The 14,396-nt window shown below is 36.3% G+C and overlaps 1 protein-coding gene across 3 annotated transcripts in view; it reads left to right on the top strand.

The window, feature by feature from the left end:
* The window catches only part of LOC123871265 (synaptotagmin-7), a 425,136-nt gene that overhangs the window by 106,957 nt on the left and 303,783 nt on the right, over positions 1 to 14,396 (top strand). The gene's annotated exons all lie outside the window — the stretch shown is intronic.

Raw genomic sequence — 14,396 nt, forward strand, 5'->3', positions numbered from 1 at the left:
CTCGCATCTAAAGCGTATGTTTTATGGTTGAGATGTTGTAAAGATTGCGAGCTAATATTAGCTTTTTGTTATCTTAAACTGTCTAGTATTTTTACGCGTATCTTTTTATGGTGGTAAAGCATCTTTTACGAACAAGCAAGTTTTCCATTTAAAGTTTCCACCGACCAATCACAAACATGTATTGAAAAAACATTCGAAATTCAATTCGAAAATATAGTTTCGTTTGTGATAGGTGGATTCAAAATGGTTAACGCCTACTGAGTTTTTGTCTCTGTCATTTGTACGGGATTACGTAACAGAAACAGCCCTATACTAACTTCTCTCCGTGGCTAGAGTATACTACACTATAGGAACGACGTAAGTTTCAATACATAACCAAGTTTAGAGGTCAACTGAAGGTCAAGTGCCACTATCGACAAATTCTTCGGCGAAAGTCCCTTCCGTATACGTGCAGAATGATAAATGGATTCCATTCAGCGGTTTCAGTAGGTGCGAGTAAATTATGAATGAGGTCAAAATATAAAAGGGATGATTAATTTTCTGTGAATTTAGTCCCGCATGTTTTTGGGTTACTAAACTGGTTTAACTGCAGAAGATATGGAGGATCTGAAACATAGCCAAAGCCACTAAGACCCTGTTAGTCAAAGCGCTTGTGTTCCCCATATTATTCTACGTTTCGGAGACGTGAACCCTGCAAGAAAGAAAGAAGAAAAGGATAGAGTGGTGCTGGAGCAGAATAACAAGTCCATTCTTGAAGAACTTGGGATCAAGCAGCGTCTATCATATACCGTACGGGCTCACATTCTCACTTTCTTTGGTCACATGTTTAGACGCAAGGATGTCCCCATTGAACAACAAATTTTTAGGTTTCCGTACCTCAAAACAAAAAACGGAACCCTCATAGGATCACTTTGTTGTCTGTCTGTGTGTCTGCCGGTATGTCCGTCTGTCCTGTCTGTCAAGAAAACCTATAGGGTACATCCCGTTGACTTAAAAATAGGTATGAAATTTGGGAGGTAGGTAGGCCTTATAGCACAATGTCTTTACATGTGCTATAAACCTACCTACCAACCTGCCAAATTTCAAAACCGAAAAAATTCGAAAACTGTGAATTTGTGGTTACATCACACAAAAATTAAAATGACTAAAACAAATACTAATTAGTATTTTCAATTTTCAAAGTAAGATACCTATACCAAGTGGGGTATCATATGCAAGGGCTTTACCTGTACATTCTAAAACAGATTTTTATATATTTTTATTTAGTTTTGATTTATCGTGCAAAATGTCGGAAAAGATATCCGAGTACGGAACCTTGGTGCGCGAGTCTGACTCGCAGTTGGCCGGTTATAATAATATTAGGTACATTAATTCACCCTCATGGTACAAAGGTCAAGGTCTATATTGGCCTCAATAAATCTTTGAAAATAATCTTTTTAGCCAATCGCCGTAACTCAAGTGGATGGGAAGTGAGCTATCAATCGTCTGGAAGTAGGTACTTTATTAGCTTTCGCTATTGACACCTTTGGACCCGAACAATGAATATTGCTGAAAGTAATATTTCGTTTCTCTTATAGTTATCTACACTAATATTATAAAGGTAAAGTTCGTAGTTTTGATTGTTAGGGATGGTCTCCGAAACTAATGATCCGATTCTGGAGGTACTATCACTGATAGACAATTATATTAGGTATACTATAGAGTACGACAAGACAACGAGAAGTCTACAATAAGGCTACGACAAGAGTTCGACAAGTCTACGATAAGACTAGTTTTGAAACAAGAAACAAGTGTAAATTAAAAATTTTCAACACCCCCGACAAATCATTTTCAAATAAATAATTATGTATATCTAGGCAACAACGTCCATCTTGACAGCTTGACATTTGTCAATTGACACTTGAATATTATGAACCTAAGGGTTATCTAACCTTCTTTTCTACAAGAAAACTAGAAAATAGCTGATAACTTTTAAACGGCTGAACCAATTTTTTTTGATTATAGCTAAGAACACTCTCGATCAAGCCACCTTTCAAACAAAAAAAAGTAAATTAAAATTGGTTCATTCGTTTAGGCGCTACGATGCCACAGACAGATACACAGATACACAGATACACAGATACACAGACACACAGACACACAGATACACAGATACACACGTCAAACTTATAACACCCCTCTTTTTGGGTCGGGGGTTAAAAAATACATTTGAGATACTTTTTCATAAGTCAGGTATTCCAACAATTAAAATGAAGCTTTTTATTCCCAAACTCCGAAAGATTTTTATTATTTCCAATTTCAACCACTGGAATAAGTGACAAAAAAATACCTCTTTTTATCAGTACCCGGGCGTACTGCCAGGTTTTAAAGTTACCTAAAGAGAAGTAAATATTCGGAATTGCGGGGAAAATGCACCAAATAGCGACGGACGGAAATGCTTATTATGGGTAAGGCGGAAACAAATATCTAATTATAGAGGATGCCCGCAGCTTTACCCGCGCGTATTTTGATTTTTTTTAAATCCTGCAGGAACTCTTCAATTTTCCGAGATAAAAAGTAGCCTATGTCCTTCCCCGTGATGTAGGTATCCCAAGTCTGTACCAAATTTCATTAAAATCGGTTCAGTGCTTAGGCCGTGAAAACGTAGCAGACAGACATACAGATAGAAAGACAGACAGACACACTTTCGGATTCATAATATTAGTATGTGGGAAGTACGGATTACTATCGGACGTGGCTGACCGCCGCGACTTATAGGTGTCTTGCTTATAAAATATAGGTACACTTAGGGCGTTTGTGTACTCATTCATATTCAATTCATATTCGATTTAGTCAAAAATCCATTAAATACGAATCGAAAAAATACGAATGAGTGCACACGTGTACGTACGTTTTTATGGCGACCACTTTGAATCGTATTTTTACGAAAACGAGTACGAATGAGTGCACAAACGCCCTGAATTATGCAAATTATCGGACGTAAGTAGCGGACGTAGCCTTGGACTGCCTGTCATTCACGGCTTACGGACAGGTCCGATAGTATGTTTACCTAGATGATGCCCGCGTCCGCATCCACGTAGATTTTGGGTTTTGAAATATCTAAGTGAAATAGGTAGGTACACACATAGTTTCAGTTCCATACAATATTCTTTCAATAATTCGTAAGTAGGTATGCCAATATTGCGAGTCTATTTTATCTACAATAGCTTTAAATGGACCGATAAATTGCTATACTCAGTGGTCCACAAAATTTTGCCAGGTATATCTTACGGGTATTATACATAGAAATCTTGCCTTGGGACCATTTTGGAGCAACACTTTTGCATGCAACGCTTTCAGATATTCTTTCCAATGGTAAGAAATAAGTTAAAAAAAAATGTTATTTGCCAATTAAGCAAATTATGTTTTTACTAAACTTAATATTTGAATATAATGTAAATCCCTAAAGACCATCGCCTACTTAATCAATTAATTTTAATGTCAGCTAAAAGATTTTAAAAAGCCTTTCTTAGCGACGCGCGACGCCCTAAACCAATATTATTACGAAAGTCTATTTACTTCGTTATGAATTCAAATGAACCAAAAAATTGCTAAATCCACCAGTCTGATAAAATGTTCCAGGATTTTATTGAGAAAAAGTTAATGTTGTTAAAATTTTCTAAGGTATTCTAAAGAAATAAGTCAAGATTTCTCCATAGGTAACGAGAATAGCAGCAAAGATTTCGTGATTTGAAAATGTTATTTTATTTATAGATCATTGTGTGGAACTGTTTTCAATGTCAAGTATTTTTTATATTTCGCTATTCTATGCCTGTTGTTAAAGATACTACGGTCTAGAAGTGCTGAGATCAACAAACTGTCTGTTTGTTCGCTACCTATGCTTTGAAACATATTTCATCCAATTCATGTGAAACTTTGTACAGTTATTGTAGGCACTTATGTGAAAGTATTTGTCGTAGTACAATGGAACCATAGAAAAGGGTCCTTGCAAATTGCATTGCTTTGCTTGACGGGTATTAGCTTTTTTATACAACAAAACTAAGTATAGGTATTATCCTTTAACAATTTTCTTATTTAGCTTAAGCTGGGTATGATGTGATTAAAAATGTACGCCATCTAAAATATCATACCCTAAAGTTTCAAATGAAAACAAACCTACTAACCCTTTCTATGCCCGCACAAAACCCCTATACCTATTACCTAACCGTGTCGATTTGATTAGAACATGACACCAATCGGTTCGTGTCATGTACTGATCATCGCACCAGAAAAGTCCAAATAGTCTGGTGAAAAAGCCAAATTCGTTGAGAGATACTTCCACTAGATGGATAAACAATCTGAAGCTTTGAAGAGTCACAGACAGTTAACAAGTTAGACACGAGCAAGACTGTACGCTGTATGATCTCTTGCAACTCTCTCCACTAAAGCAGGTGAAGATCGCTGAAAGACCTAATTTATCCAGTATAGTCCGTTTATAACCGACTTGAATAAAAGGAGGAGGAGGAGGAGGAGGAGGAGGAGGAAGAAGAGGTTCTCCATTTTTTTAATTTTTTTATTTATTATGATAAAAGTTAACCCTTGACTGCAATCTCACCTGGTGGTAAGTAATGATGCAGTCTAAGATGGAAGCGGGCTAACCTGGAAGGACTATGGCAGTTTTTATTTAACCTTTGTTTCTATACGGCATCGTACCGGAACGCTATATCGCTTGACGGCACGGCTTTGCCAGTAGGGTACGGCCGAAGCCTCCCACCAGATGTATTCGTTTGAATTTATATTTGTATGTTTGTTACGCGATTACCTACTCCGCCAAATATACACCGATTTGATATTTTTTTTGTTTGTGTAAGGTTACTTTTAAAAATTGAATTGAATTGTCAACAATAATATAAAATTTGCTTTTCTGAGTGATGCCAATATTTGGTAGATATACTTCTGGGTCCATTTCAGTTTGGCGAAGATCTGATGACTATCTTCGGAGATAGAAAACAGAACTCCTCAATGGATAGAAGTAAATTGCTTCAGAATAAACCAGATATAATATCATATTTCAACAATTTATGAAGCCAAAAATAAGCCACAAACACAAAAAAGAAAAAAATAGAGAGTTAAAGTAGTTCTATATTAACATTTTTTGGGGTTGGTGCCAATGAGGAGTCGAAGTCACAACGACGGTCCCGTTCGAAACGGGACGTATGGTCATGTTAATCATATCCTTCCTATACCTATATACTTAGAAGATTATGAATGACCTACATGAATAGAGATCACTTTGAGCCATTGGGAAGAGTAAATAATCCGAGGGAAATAAATTGCAGCGTGAGGGGAAAAACACGCGCCCAACAAATCACGGAGGTTGAACAAACAAAATTAGAGATATTGTGCCAAGCGTGCTCACTCCGAATGCCAGGTCGTTCCTTATCTAAATAAAATATGTTGTAGTGTTTTATAATATTTTACAAAAAAAAAAAAAATAGGTACAACTTGTACGTAACAAGCTATGGCCTTTTTCTCTCTGAGAGGAGACCCGTGCTTAGTATTGGACCGGCGGCGATGGGTTGCTCATGATAATGCTACATTTGCGACTCCCTTCTTCTTTCTGACTGCCTGTTTGTATTTGCTCAGTAAAAATGCAAATTTCGAATTAGCTTCCTGATAGCTAGAGACTTGAAATTTTAAACGTAACACATTGCCATATTTTTTTTAAAAATAAAATAGACCAAAAAGTATTAAATAGTTTTAACTTTGAGGATACTGGAAGATTTAAACCAAAAAATATGGGGCGCATAATAATAAGGAGTGTACCTAGTGAGTAGCTGTCTTTGAGGAAACTCACAACAATAAAATTCACTTGCAGTGGAATAAATTTTTTTGTGACTTAGGTATATTATTCATACATCAAATAACAATCTATTGCATGCTCCCCACGTTTTTCGTTTTAAATCTTATAAGTACGAAATAATTATAGCCTTGAGAATGAAGAGTCTCTTGATGGAGTGACCTTCTCCAAACCCGTAACGCACTCATATATTCTGATTATAGTCGACATAAATGACTGATTGCAGATAGCCTAGAAATATATAAAAAAAAGAGATTTTTTTCAATATTTTTTTTCTATTCGTTTGGCTAACAACCAACACCACTGTTGTAACTCTCCCCGGAACCCTAAATCCTAAGAATTTCCGTGTAGTTTATTAGGTCGTAAAACTTTTGTCCGACTGGGGTGATAGTTCCGCACGAAAGTTTTTGTGTTTTCTTATCTAATCTTTTCTTTCCTTAGGTTTATTATCAAATAACTTTGTTGCGAATTGTTCACATTTTTCTAGATCTGATTATTATAATAATAAACTGTATTACCTATGATTATGTACGACTTTATTGCTCTACAATCCATATTAGGTAATACTATAGATGTGAAAGTATGTTCTTCTTCGTCGTAACACTTGGTAGTGGTCATCACGCAGTGACGCCTTTGAGGCGGATGTTATATTCCATCTTAGACTGCATCATTTTTACGATCAGGTGAGATGGCAGTCAAGGGCTAACTTGTGTCAGAATTTTAAACAAGTGTAAATTAAAAACTTATAACACCCCCGACAAGTGTAGGTTACTGACTTAACAGGGCTCTCTCCGTCACTCGTTTCAAACAATCGTAGTTCCAATTTCATTTGAATATTAAGCAACCAAAGTCCATGAAATTTTGCAGACATATTCTAGAAACTAATATCTGTGTCTGTGGTGTTTTAGATTTTTTTAAAAATATGTAGTTTTAAAATTACAGGTGCTCAAAGATTTGTATGTAAATTTTTAAGACCGCGTAACTTTGAAACCGAATATTTTAACAGAAATCTGGAAAACCACAGACATAGATATTAGTTTCTAGAATATGTGTGCAAAATTTCATGGACTTTGGTTGTTTAATATTCAAATGAAATTGGAACTACGATTGTATGAAACGAGTGACGGAGAGAGCCCTCTTAACTAGAAAAGAGCTGATAACTTTCAAACGGCTGACCGATTTTCTTGAATTATAGCTAAGAACACTCTCGATCAAGCCACCTTTCAAACAAAAAAAACTAAATTAAAATCGGTTCATTAGTTTAGGGGCTACGATGCCACAGATAGATACACACGTCAAACTTATGACACCCCTCTATTTGGGTCGGGGGTTAAAAAGACAGTCCTAACGCCAAAAGACGTTGTTTAGTGCAATAATAGCGGTAGTCTGAAAGATAATAATAAATTATTACCTACTTAAAATATTCGCTACACATAATTTTATAGGTATCTTATGTATAATTTCAGAGCACGTTTCGTTTCTAGAAAAATTAGATTCGCAATTTATCACACGCGCTTTAGTAAAAGAGAATTTTACGAGCGAATAAGATTAATTGAGTCGAATGAAGTTTTAGATTAGGCATCTACGTCAAGTCAAGTGAGTGTAAACATCATTATGGTCAGAGCTATTCAACAAACGATAAAACATATAATAATAATTAACAATAACAGTTAACTAATAAATAACAGTTTTTAATAATTTTCATTCGGAAATAGAGGCCACAAACTCTTGTCCGTTAAAATGTTTAAAAATCCATGCTAATATTATAAATGCGAAAGTGTGTCTGTCTGTCTGTCTGCTACCTTTTCACGGCCCAACAGTTCAACCGATTCTGACGAAAGGTACAGGGTTAGCTGATATCCCGGGGACAGACATCCCGGAAAATCAAAAAGTTCCCACGGGATTCTTAAAAACCCATCCGCTTAACCGATTTGTATAAAATTTGATACTGAGGCAGCTTGCGTCCCTGTAATTGACATAGGCAACTTTTTATCCCAGAAAATCAAACAGTTCCCACGGGATCTTTAAAAACCTAAATCCACGCGGACGAAGTCGCGGACATCCTCTACTAGTCTATGATAAAAGTAATTCATTGTAGAGAGAGTTTCTATTTATGTTTTTTTAATTAAGCTAGTTTGGCAAATCTCCCAATAGAAATAAAGCATTGTCTTTTAAAGTCGCCCATTCAGTGGTAAACTAGACTTAAACGAGATCCGGTAGCCTGAGTGCCAAGCGACGTGTTCCGGTTTGTTGCTTTGTGAAAGCCGAACTTGTGTAGGGTTACGAATTTATAACTGTCATAATGTTACTGACAGGCTGGATCAGTCAGTTACGTTTTCCTTTTTCAAATATATACTTAACTCAAAATTTAAAAAATCCCCGATAGAAAAACGTCTATAAGAAAACCAGAAAAGAGCTGATAACTTTCGAACGGCTGAACCGATTTTCTATTATAGCTAAAAACACTTTCGATCAATCCATCTTTCAAACAAAAAAAACTAAATTAAAATCAGGTTCATTAGTTTAGGAGGTCCGATGCCACAGACAGATACACAGATACACACGTCAAACTTATAACACCCCTCTTTTTGGGTCGGGGGTTAAAAAATCTGTGTGTGTGCAATCCAGCTTAAATTTTAATCCGACTCCGGTCAAATACTGGGAAAACGTTGGGAAAAAGTGAAAAGAATGAAAAGCAAATATCAGTGTTAGAATATTTATTTGGCACTGAACTTGTGCACGTATTTTACCTTTCAAAAGACCGTACGTGACTTTATTGAGATAAACTCAAGTTTCCTTTTACTGTTATTAAAATAAAATGTGTAGGTACCCATTCTCGGACGTCGAAATATTATGGACCTTTAGTCAAAGTCCTTTAGTAGAGGCGTATAATATTTATTCAAATGGTTAGTATTCTTTTAAGTCTCAAGAAAATGGCATTGACTTTCGTCTGTAGATACCTACAGTACAAACGTATGAAAGGTTTTGGTCCATTATGACACAGATCACTTTGGTTATGGCCACTTCCTAATATGACCACTTTCCAATACGACCACTTCCTGATACAGCCATTTACCGATTCGACCACTTTCCGATATGACCAATTCAAAGTTTAAAATTTAAAAGAGATAGAAAATTAAACTAAGTGTTTATTTTTAAAGTCCAAATTAATGATTGACTAAATCATTATAAATTTTATCCATTGAGATTAAATTTAAATTAATTTTTAATTGTTGTTTACTGGTAAATATTTGCATTACTGATTCAAGATGTCTTTTCTTTGGAGAATAATATAATTAGTTGAAAATATTACAATGAAACTTAAAGCTAGCCTTATCTAATTACTATAATCATACCCGCGTGGAATGGTGCCAAGAATACTGGCTGCATTTCCGCCCTGGACAGCCAGGCTGATCCGTACGGCTCCCGGTCTTGATGCTGTCTCCCTGATATGACATATTATTGTGTCAAGCAACGCACGTTGCGTCCCACGTTAGCGCCCGTCCGCGTTCCCAGGGAACCAGCGTTAATTGTGTCCACAGAAATATAATTTTTCTGTGATTTTGCCAACATTTCACTGGTAGATGCTTTTGACGATTCAAAAGAACTTGTAAAAGTCAAATTGAATAAAAATATTTTGAATTTTGAATTTTCGTTTTTAGCTTAATTTTAGAATGATAATATGCATTAAAAGCTGTAACTGTTCTACTCTACATCAAATAAAACATTAATGTTCTAATTTAACGTATCGCTACGAATGAAATTTTCATGAAATCTCATTGTTATGTAAATCTAAATCTGCCCGCTGACCACTGAGAGCTACTAAACAAAGGGGACCGCAAGCTAATCCGCGTTGCGGTTCACATCACACTGACCCAGCTACTGAGCATTAGGTATATACTACGCCAGTGGTACTGATTCTGAGCATAACTAAATTTTAGAATATTCGCATGCTCTTCTTACTAATGTAATATGAAAAGGAAAGACATAGTTTGACAGTTTTAAATAAAGCTCAAGCTTAAAATATAAGCTCTATGTTAAAGAGCTGTCATCAAACCTCGTGACTTTAGCTGCCAGTCGCAAGCCTATTGTTTAAACTTTAAGCGTGCACTTTAATGTAAAATTCATGTTCCGTCCTTTTTTAGGGTTCCGTACCTCAAAAGGAATAACGGAATCCTTATAGGATCACTATGTTGTCTGTCTGTCTGTCTTTTTGTCTGTCTGTCTATCTGTCTGTCTGTCTTGGGCTTTACCTTTACATTCCAAAACTGATTTTTATTTATTTTTATGCATAATAGTTTTTGATTTATCGTGTAAAATGTCGAAAAAAATACCCGAGTACGAAACCCTCGGTGCGCGAGTCCGACTCGCACTTGGCCAGTTTTTAGTAATATTAAAAAAAATTCAAAAGAATAATAAAACCGACTTCAAAAACGACAAACACTAAAAAGTAAAAAATAACTTTTGTTTAGCTACACGTGTAATGCACCTAGGTATGAAGTCGAGCGAGCATATTAAAACAAAATTAGAAATCCAAGAGTGAAGCTCGCCCGACTTCATACCTAGGTGCATTACACGTGTAGCTAAACAAAAGTTATTTTTTACTTTTTAGTGTTTGTCGTTTTTGAAGTCGGTTTTATTATTCTTTTGAAAAATTTTTATTTCACAATTTTTAGTGGCCCTACTGTACTATAATATGCTGTGCCCAGTTAAAACCCTACTGTTTACTAAGCTATTACACTGATCGCGAGCAATTTGCTCCTATCCATTGAGGAGTTCTGTTCTCCATCTCCGAAGATATTCATCAGATCTTCACCAAATTTATATGGGACCACCTGCACAGTATACCCTTTCAAACAAAAAAAATATTTCCAAATCGGTCCAGGGGTCTTTGAGTAATCGGGGAACATACATAAAAAATAAAAAAAAAAAGATCCCGACGAATTGAGAACCTCCTCCTTTTTTGGAAGTCGGTTAAAAAGAAAAAGTCAGTCGATCTGCATGGACCCTTAGATTTGACATGTGTAAAAACTGCGGACAAAGAAGAATAAAAATAAACTGAAACCTAACTGAAGAAGTCTTTGCTGCTATAAACCGTACAATTAAGTCCCATTTCAGATTCTGTTAAGATAACAGAGATAACCAAGGTCGCCATCGTCTTTTCTTTCATCCAATATTGACCCCTAAAACAAAGGATTAAGACTGATTTTAGTTTCAACCGTTTTTTTATACAAGATGCTCTCTAGAGATTTGCTACAGACACTGAAACTTTGCTACAAACTTTAAAATTATCAGCACGTAACAATGAATTTTCAAATGTATCAAAGTTTAAGCTGTGGTTTAAGTAAGTATAATAAAAGAGTCGTGGTAGCCCAGTGATTAAGAAGTCCGTCTCCTATTCCGGAGGTCGGTGGTTCGATCCGGGCACGCACCTCTAACTTTTCGGAGTCATGTGCTATTTTAAACAATTGAATATATAACGGTGAAGGAAAACATCGTGAGGAAACCTGCATGCTTGAGAGTTTTCCATAATGTTTTCAAAGGTGTGTGAAGTCTACCAATCTGCACTTGGCCAGCGTGGCGGACTATGACCTAAGTCCTAAACCCTGAGATGAAGTCGTGCTCAGTAGTGAGCCGGTAATTGATTGATCATGATGATTTTAATAGACAAGTAATAGTACGCGACAGATCAAAATGGTAATCGGATAGCCCCCCCGCTAATCCGGAGCGGGATAGCGCGGGTGACGTTCGTGTGTACGGGGCGTCCCCCCGCCTCATACCCAAAATGCCATCTTGGCTTGTCGCGTACTATACCTACTTAACTTATAATCATAGCTCAATAAAGCATAAGAAATTGTAGCGATAATTGACTTGTCTGCGTCTTAATCCACGTTGGTAACTTTGTCACAGCAAAATCTAATTTATTTTCATTAGTTATAGAGTCGCAATTTGAAGAGCTTGCGGTTTATTTTCCTATCGGTACAGAGCTTCAGAGAATGCTGCAACTTATTTCGGTACGAACAAATTTGGACCTTACGCAAGAGTACCTTAGGTGAAAAATGGTATTGTGTTTTATTTCTATTCCAATAAGTTATTCAGCTATATAAATAGAGTTAATTTTCTGGAGTGCTCCACTTGTCGCTAATAAGACTAATAATTCATACCCTAACCACATACATTAGGTTCGTTAGTATAGGGGAACCTTTACTTTCAAAAAGCCTAATAAGTGGAAGCGGTAATAGCCTTATGGTTAAGATATTAGCCTACAATTCGGGGAGTCTGGAACATTCCCGGACACCTTATTAGATGCGTTCTATGCCATTTAGATATCACATCTTTTAACGGTAAAGGAAAACGTGAGGAAACCTGCATGCCTGAGAGTTCCCCATAATGTTTTCAAAGATGTGCTAAGTTTGATAGTCTTCACTTGGCCAGCGTGGTGGACGTGACTTCATCTGTGTGAAAATAGGGTTTCTTAAACTCAGGAACTTTTTAATTTTCCGGGATAGAAGTATTAATTATAGTTTGAGATTTGCAAGAAATTGTGCATCCTGGACGAGACCAAAAGCTTCTTCTTTCTTCTTTATTCTGGCATTCTTTTCCGCATCGCCGTCTAGCCGAGCTCCCTCCAAAATCCAAGCAGGCCACCCAAGTGAGGACTTCACGGAGTATTGCTGGGGAGGAAATGAAGGCTTCTTGTTGGGAAGTTACACCATTTAAGCAATACCTGGTGCATGCATGCTTTGCATACACTGACTGTACAAATATCTACTGTATTTAAAGAAATCACTTCTTATCTATACTATACTAATAAATAAAATTGGAGTGTCTGTCTGTAATTTCGAAATAACTACCGCATATTAAGGTCATATGGTTATTTGAACGATACTATAACTGAATCACACGTTTTTAAAATTTTTGTCTGTCTGTCTGTCTGTTTGAAAAGGCTAATCTTGGGAACGGCTGAACCGATTTTGACGGGATTTTCACAGACAAGTAGAGAATTGACCAGGGAGTAACATAGGCTACTTTTTTAACCGACTTTCAAAAAGGGAGTTGTGTTTTTCTACCTATGTACACCGAAATCTCCGAGATTTCTGAACCGATTTGCGTCATTTCTTTTTTAATCGATAAAGGAACTTTGCGACATTGTTTCATAAAAAATTTGGAGTCCAACTCCTCAATCCTGATGCTGCAGGGGATCTGACCAATCCGCGCGGGCGAAGCTGCGGGCATCAGCTAGTAAATAATAAAATTAATGAGGCACGTGGATTTGCAAGTGACCGTTTTATTTGCAAAGCAGTGTACTTAGTGGTAGTTTTGCTTTCTGGGTTAGCAAAATATACCGTTAAGGCGTGGTGGTTTCCGGCGTCTCGGGCGTTCGTGTTTTCCGTCACTTATAATTTGCGTGCCTTCGAGGCGAGAATGTAAACCAGTTTCTAACACCGTGTTCACACCAATGTCTAAAGGCTATTCTTTTATTTATTTAGGTACAAGTTAGCCTTTGACTGCAATCTCACATCTTAGTTGATGATGATACAAGGTAGGGTAGGTAGATCGCGGCCATAATATATTAAATATATCAAGCTTGTTATACTGAAGTAAGTACATAACAATAATTAGGTACATACCTAACTTGTTATTTTTTGACAAGTTTTGGCGAAAGCTTGTACCATCACCTACTTTTTTGTGTGTATAAACTATAAACATAGCATAAATGAGCCTGTTTTATTTAAAGCTGCATTATCACTTTTTATCAGTGAATAATTGCATGCATTAAAGCTTTGAACGAGCTTTCCTCTAGGTACATTTTGCTTTTTATAAAACAAAAACTCCTTTTTTCACGTAGACCAACTTGTGGTAATTATGTTGGATAAGTACTTCATAACTCTACCACCAATTCAGAGAGTAGATTCTATTGAGAAGAATCGGCAAGAAACTTAGTAGGTAAATACGTAATAGGTACTTTTTTCAAAAGGTACTCTCTTACAGTATTACCTATGTAGATTTGAACTCTCGACCTTTTGGGCTTCAGTTCGCTTCTTGAAGGTACATACAAGTAACAACATAATAATATTATGGTTCACGAGAAACAAAATATGGTTCAAAGGAAAAAGTAATATAAAGTTATTCGATACTCAGTTGTTTAAAGTTTCTTTTTAAATATTGAGAGAGCTCTAGCTTAGTACAAGGATCTCGATGACTAAAATTAATTAAATTCATTTTTCTCCTATTATACGGTATTGTATTAGACTTAAAACAGAACTCATAATGCGGTGCACAATACTATCCTAATTGCTTACTCGGACAAAGAAAATAGCTAACAAAGTTCATTACGAAACAAAACTGTCACATAATAACCAAACCAATAAAAATTGCCTGCGAAAATTGTGAATAGGTATCGGTTAAAATATCTACGTCGTCATCATTAGGGAGCGAATACAGGAGGTCTAATGGGAAGCACACAATTTGTATTGTTCTGCAATTCCCGAAAACCTTCATTAGAAAATCAGCCTTGACTGCTTAAGTTTAAGGTTCAAATTTCGTGTGTTCCAAG

This window comes from Maniola jurtina, chromosome 13, assembly GCF_905333055.1.
Source record: "Maniola jurtina chromosome 13, ilManJurt1.1, whole genome shotgun sequence".
Lineage (NCBI taxonomy): Eukaryota > Metazoa > Arthropoda > Insecta > Lepidoptera > Nymphalidae > Maniola > Maniola jurtina.